Source organism: Halyomorpha halys, unplaced genomic scaffold (assembly GCF_000696795.3).
Source record: "Halyomorpha halys isolate HHAL.00 unplaced genomic scaffold, Hhal_1.1 Scaffold594.1, whole genome shotgun sequence".
Lineage (NCBI taxonomy): Eukaryota > Metazoa > Arthropoda > Insecta > Hemiptera > Pentatomidae > Halyomorpha > Halyomorpha halys.
The window spans coordinates 314,133-321,699 of NW_027114174.1; the positions used below are offsets into that span (position 1 = coordinate 314,133).

The following is a 7,567-nucleotide window of genomic DNA, read 5'->3' on the forward strand; positions in this document are numbered from 1 at the left end:
TAATTAAGACTTGATCGCCTGAACCATCCTTCATCACGCCTACCTCTCTTGGGCTACTACTTTCCAGTTCGATGCATGCAGTTCTTTCGTATCTTCTTCAGTTCTATCGATCCTTGTGGTTTTTGTTCTTCCACGTGGTGTCTTACTAACTAGAGTGACTTCATTGTTATTTAGAGGCGACCTGATGGATTGCTTCTTGCCACATGGCCTGCCCATCTTGACCTCCTTGCCTTTATATCTGAGGATTGACCAGCCTCTGCAAGCCGTTCACTGGTAGTTCTTCTCTTCCATGTGGTAAGGCTCTGATCATAGATCGCTCTGGTAATTGTAAGAGGATTTTCTTTTCAAATCTCTTGACTCTGCTTTCCACGGTACTTGTCAGAAGCTAGTTCTCGTAGCCGTATATTATAATCGGCTTTGTCCTGGCATTGTACATCCTCAGCTTCAGATTTTTAGAGATTTTCGTGGTTTCAGTATCGTGGACAGAGAGGAGAGGGCTCTGTATCTCTATATCAGTCAGTTGTTCATTTATTGAGGTTATTGTGGACCGAGCTGCTTGAAACTATCCACTTACGGACACCATTTGCTATCCACGCTGACAATGTCGTTATGGTGGATTTTTTGGATAAATGTCGTATATTTTTTTTCTTCTTCATTTACTTGTAAATCGACTTCCTCTGTTTCTTTTTCTACGCAAGGATTTATGTTTTATCCCGACGTGCACTCCATCAGTTTCGCGTGATGTTTTTACACACCTTATTCTTTATAATCTAAAATTGTAGAACAAGTACGATGTGTTAAGTGATAACTTTTGCTCGATATATATTTGTAAATTCATGAATTAGCTTAGTTAATTCCCTAAGAAACATTGTTATCAGTAATAGAATTATTTATAAGAAAGACATTAGGGATTAGTCATTTCTTTTCTCACTATTGTTATTGTTTGTCAACTAAGATTGAAATGTTTTGGATTGATTTTAATTCCACTTTCAGCCTATTTTTATTTTTCGTTTTTTTTGTACGTCAAATTATATTTTTTCTATGTTTTATTTGAGTGGCAATGAGTCAAGCCATGGTGGTAAGTATATTTAGTTTTCATGGGAATCTTTAATCCTCAATTCTAATGACCAAAAAAGATACTATAAGTCCAAGATTCATTCACGACGAAAAAATCAATGTCATCAGTACTTCACGACCGTTTTATTAAAATGCAAGTACTCAGAAAACTCAATTAAAGACCTTTTGACATAAGAAACTTGATTGCTAATTTTCTGGTATTAGTGTAGAGTAGAAGACCGAGAGAAGACCTGGGAATGAGTCCTTCTAGTCAGAGACTAAGATTTGCCAGAGGGGACCAATCTTAGACTGAGGAGGAATGGAATCACTCACTAGACAAGATGAAACCTTATCAGACCACATGGTCTTCTCCAGACTCTTTTATAGCCATCTGGAGTGTTAAGAGCAATTTCCGTCTCGCCCATTCCTCCTCAGTCCAAGATTGGTGTTCCCTAGTAAATCTTAGTCTCTTTTTACGGTTTTGTACCGTAAGGAGTCTTTCGCTGTCGGTTGATTCTAAGAATAATATTTCTCGGATTCTAGCAACTAAGATTCTAATGTAAGAAGCTGTTTAATTGATTTTCCTGAATACTTATTTCTTTACGAAACGGTTATCAATGGGATTTGCGAACTGTGAATGACCTGAATTTGCTCGTCCTGAATGACTTCTAGTCTTAGTTTTTACTCTTACTTCTTAGTTATACTTTTTTTTTTTGTCATTGAAAACTTGGGCTAAAGCTGTTGTCAACCAAACAAAAAGATTCCTCTGAAATTCAGACCGAAAGAGGAAAGAATTTCAGGAACACAGCAGTGAAAAAATATAAATTGACTGAAAGTGAAATTGAGGTCAATCATGAAAAACATTCAAACCTTAGTGTGTTCAAAAATAATATGGCTGATCCCTGATGTATCTCATATAACTAATCCTATTGCTATTAACAAAATAAAACAGCCAAGCTACGGTCTCCAAAACTCAAAACATTTTATGATTCATAGGTGTTGTAATTTTGTTAACTAGTAGTGACTTTCTTAACTACCTTTGAGCACCTCCAGCCCCCATTTTCGAATCTTACGAACTGAAATTAAGTATAAATTCATTTCTAGGCAGAACAATTTTGAAAAGATTAAAGTTGAGAAAAAAGGAAAAAAAAAAATAAACATGAGAAAAAAAGGATCAAATTTGTTTTTAAATAAACTAAACCACTCTCAAACAAGAATATATTAATAAAAATTAATCTATAAATTCATTTTTAGACAGAACAATTTTGTAAAAATGGTAATATATTTCAGCCAAAATTTTGTTTTGTCCTGAATTGAAGGATGATTTTTTTTTCCAGTTTCTTAAACCTTAATTTAGAACTCAAAAAATACACATTTATAGTAACTTACAGTCATTTGAGAAATAGTTAAAACTATTACATATTGAAATAATATATTTAGTTATTTAAAAAGTTTGGAATTCTTCTTGAAATCAACTATTGAAACGATTAAATCATTTGTGATCTGTTTTTGACACAAAGACGACAGGGATATACGACCTTAGTGACGCAATCAATTTTTGTTCATCTTTTAGGTAAATCCAGCCCTCTGATTTGAGGAAATTAATTAATATACCCGTTTATTACAAATTTTAAATGTCAACATTGTTATAAGCACATTACCACACCGAATAATTTTTAGTTTCATAATAAAATGGTAAAATAGTCGAAAGTTTACGATTATAGATAAAGTTTTCTTTCAATTTTACAATTTATCATCTCGTATCTCTAAATAGGTCAAGTAAATAAAGCAGATAAAACAAGCCACGAGCTGGTCTGTCGTACATATTTGAGAAATCTTCTTGTCATTTTAATTATTATTATTATTTACTATATAAAATTAATTGCTTTAAAGAGGGGGGCTTTATAACCATAGAACTGGAAATATTGAGAGGCGTGAAATTTGTATGGGGAGAGGTCTGTACTGTGTGGTCTTAGTTGCTCAAGCTCTCCCCCCTCCTCCCGGCATTAAAATATTATTTGAATTAGAACTGCTAAAGAAATATTACATAAAAGTATTCGAATAGATGTTGAAACCTTTTTCGATCGATTTTATAGAATATATTAATACAGCTATGTAATTTAACAAGTGACCTTAGTACAAACTAATAGTACATGTTAATCATTCTTGTTTACTGATTCGTTTCTACCGTAGCAGACTATAGTAATTAATATTACCTATCACTTCTCAAATATCTTATTATTTTAAACTATTATTTGAATGAAAAATTGTACATTTAATGAGTACTGATAAATGTTCCAGCCCTTGTATTTAAACAACAGAAATTCTGTCCAAGACAGTTGGGTACTGGAAATAGGAACCGGATCGTGTTAGGTTCGGTTTCATAGACGGCTCGCCTAACATGATGGAAACTGCTTGCTTGCAAGAATCATTGTCATCCTTGAGTTATAAAATTTTTTATACATACTCCATTCACTACATCTAATGATACTGAAGAAGAAATATTTTTATATTTTCTGTTGTTTTCTAAGAAACGTCAGGTATGGAAAAAAAAATTAACATTCTCAAAATATACGTGATAATATTGTTTTATAAGCGGTGTAACATTGATTTCAACCTCCCTCTTACAGATTTATTTTTGTTTCTTTTTAACTGTGACCTGTAAATATCATTGAATTTCATAATGTAGAAAATTTTATTAACTATATGAGAATACTCCTTGTTTAGCATCATTATCTCGAAGTATTTTCAGTTGCTATGTATCCAACGATTTTGATGAAATTTTCCCTTAGTCTTCTCCTTTAAAGTCCTTTAATCTTTCATAAAGAGGACAAACACCCGGAGAAAAACAGCAAAAAGAATTGATCCAATAAAAAATGTATGAATACACTTTTCTACTGAATGCTGAGTACAGAAATTATAATTAATTCATATATTAAAACGTGTGATAATTTGTTAGTGTTGTTTAGTAAATCACTAATTTTCATACAATGCTCCTATCCTCCTTGAATACTTTGCCCAATAATAAGTTACCATTACCATCTTCTTTTTTTTTTTTAATTTTATTTATACCTTTTTTTAGTGTCCTATTTCTTATCCCTTAAGCAGAGGCTTGATGATTTCTGAGCTTTTAGGTAATCGGTTTTTAACAAGCACCCTCAAAAGTTATGATTATAGAATATAATTAAATTTAAATTAAAAATATATATGGGATTGGTTTTAGTTTATTTATTTCATAAAGTAACTTCCATTGCTTATATCTAATTATTAGTAGTATTACTTAATAACTGAAATGAATCAGGTAATTGGAGGTATAAGTGGGTGATATGATATCACATTCTAGCAAAAGTAGATAGTTTTGCTTAGAAGAGTTTTGAACACTCCTTTGTACATCGCATGATGCTTAATGTTAATGTTCTAAACCGTAAATTGTGTTAACTTCAATAATTAAAAATTGAGTTTTCCACTCCAAAATAGGAATGAAATGTCATTAAATTAAATATTTCTCAGATTCTTGTGTTAGTTAACGACCACTTTCTACCTCATATGTCTTCAGTTATATCAAGCATTAATGAATGAATTATTGGCCGTAATTCATTTTGATTCATGTTTCTTTATTCCATTATTGTTAATTCATTCTTTGAATTTTTACTCGATTGTATATATTTTGGAAAATATATTGTTATACTACTTAAAGGAGGATTTAAAATAGTCTTCCAAGCAAAAATTTTCATTTTAATCCACTTATTTTTCCAATTAGGTTATTCATTCTTATTATTAGAAGTAATAGTAATAATTTTACGAAATACAATATAAACTAAAACCAATTCAATATACGCTTCTAATTTAAATTTGATTGTATTATATAATCATAAATTCTTTGTGTTTGATGGGAATATTCCGATTACCTAAAAGCTCTGAAATGATTGAGCCCCTGCTTTAAGGGATGAGAAATCGAACACTGCAATAATCATTTCTCTCCATAAAATTCGAAGTTATGGTTTAGCAAAGTTTTGAAAGAGGATTGGAGTAATCATATTAAAATTAGCCTAATTAACAATAATCACACATTTTAAATTGGAGCGAGCATGTCCAGTAAATTGTTTCACAATGTATTATTATTTGAATTAATCATTTATTATGTCCGTAGGTTTTTTTTTTTTCCCCGGGTATTATCCTCTATGAAAAGTTAAAGGGCTTTAAGGAGAAGGCTAAAGGCAAAGTTCATTAAAATTTTGACAAGCTATAAGATTATAAAATTAAACTCTATTTGGATGGCTGGTTGATGAAATGCTGAATGCATACCCGCTATCGCTCCTGATACCGTCCTCTGTTCCCAAGAGATAATCTATTTTTAGTTTTCCATCTGTTGACACAGTCGAAGGCGTAGGTAGCATCCTTTCAGCTTTTATTTCTCCCTCCTCCTCTTGTTCAACGTAAGTATTCTTCAACTGTCTGCCTCGTTTTTCAATTTGATAAGATAATTTTAAGTTTTTTTTTTGATTATAAAAAAAATAATAAGCACTTCAAAATGCCATTAAAAATATAATTTTGTAACTTATGAAGAAGGGTTAGGATATTTGTTGTGCTAGATAGCAACAAATATCCTAACCCTTCTTCATTTACTAAAAATAAAATAATTATGTCATTTGAATTTTTACCTGATTAATCAAGAATTAAATTTTTGTTGGTAATTAGTGTTTGAAATATTTATTTACAAGGAACAATTTACCAATATTATTGAATTTAGAACAATTAACTATTATTATGAACAACTTCTTAATAAAAGGCGTAATGATATCCTAATCTGTTTGCAGGATAGGATAGTTCCTAATACAACGCTCAAAGGTTGTTTCTGATGCAATTCCTGTATCTCTCAGACCAGTGGAACCCATAACAGGTAAATATTTTAACTTCTAATTTTATCTATGTAGCTCTGCTATATAGTGTACAAGCCATGTTACACCCCCTCAGGTTTTTGACGTCATAAATGTAGCTTTTTAAATTTTCGATAATCAGATCTATCTCCTTAATAAATAACGGCGCCTAGGCCTGCCTTGGTTGGGACCAGAGTTTGACAACTATGAAACTAATAGCTAGAATTGTCATGAATACTATATTTATTTATCAATGGCTCATTTATGAATAAGGGTCGTTTCCATGACAATTTTAGCTATTAGTTTCAACTATAGCTAATTTTTGCCCATCTCTGGTTGGCACCCTGCGCTTTCTCTGGGGCGCTTCTTGCGCCGATAAACTCGTATCCAATGAATTTGCATATTAATGCTGGCTAGAATTATTAGTCCTTTAGATAGATTATATTTCAAAATTCAGATAAACCTCAGTTGAAGCCGTACCAAATAGAGGTCCTTTTCGAGGGAGTGCTGTCATAAGATTTTACTGTTCAGCCAGTATCAAGGAAAGTGTGCTATTCCAAACCTATTTAAAAATCTTATAAGGTAATGTTAATAATAGAGAAGTAATGGTATTGCTGTTGTTGCAATCTCTATTTTATAAATAATAACCTGCAGAAAGGTACATCTGTAAATATGTCGCTAGCTATAATAATTAATTATACTGTAACCGTAAGGATAAACCTGATTCTTGTACCCTTAAAATTTTATTTTCTATTGTTAAGTTTTATTGCATAACTCCATATAATTTTATTAGCCTTATTTACTTTCAAGGTTTGATTATCTTTGACATTATCTCTTTTCTGTTCCCCCATGCATTCTCTTCTCATTTCATTCTAAAATGTTAGCTATTTTTTTAGTTAACTTTAGGATAAATTGTTAGCGGAAAGAATTTACGTTATTCGATTTCTTTTTGTCTTCTAAAACTTTCCGAACGACTGTTGGTCGGATTTAGTTAGCCGTAACTCAATAATTCTGCAACACCCCTTCAAGTCAGCAGAGCCGAAGACAGGATGGCCGGAGTCATGTTTAGGGAGGACAGGAAGTGGTGGCCTTCAGCGGCTAGTGTCAGAGCCTGCTGTAGTCAGCACGTGGCTCTCAGCATCACAATATGGTTTCCTTAGCTAGTTCACAGCCTATGTCGTAGCAATTTAAATATTTAATATTGTTAATGTGGTCGAATATGTCAGTATGAGTCAGCACCTGAAAATACGTTTTTTTAAAGAAACAAAGGTTTCTTGAGAGTATATTATAACCATGGAAACTTTTCGGAAAAGGATCGAGGAAATATTTAACTCCACATTAGTTCAGAATCGTAGAAGATGTACTAAATGTAGATAGATGTACTAAAAGATGTTTCTTTTTCTATTATATTGTATCATATCAAAAAAATGTAATTTATAAATTTATATATGTCCGATCTCGGATTGATCAGTATGCTGTGTAATGTAGCAACCCGATGTATTTGGGCAGCATGATTGAATAAATTTCTTTCTCTGTGAGTAGTTGGTTTGGGGTTCTAATATGGCTCCTCTCTTCTTAATTTCATTCAGTGTTTGTTCTACTGAATGGATACAGCTCTTCATCAGTAAAAAGTC

General features: G+C 31.9%; 1 protein-coding gene across 5 annotated transcripts in view; it reads left to right on the forward strand.

Moving 5' to 3' along the window:
* Positions 1-7,567, forward strand: part of LOC106684598 (zinc finger protein Xfin) — an 81,657-nt gene that overhangs the window by 32,896 nt on the left and 41,194 nt on the right. For 3 of the 5 annotated variants that reach the window (XM_067051413.1, XM_014426768.2, XM_014426769.3), the window contains exon 2: positions 5,874-5,956. The exons of 1 other annotated variant lie outside the window; for it this stretch is intronic. The gene's annotated coding sequence lies outside the window, so the exon portion shown is untranslated. Of the gene's footprint in view, positions 1-5,470; positions 5,493-5,873; positions 5,957-7,567 lie in introns of those variants that run through there. One more of the 5 variants, XM_014426770.3, reaches the window with a different exon arrangement.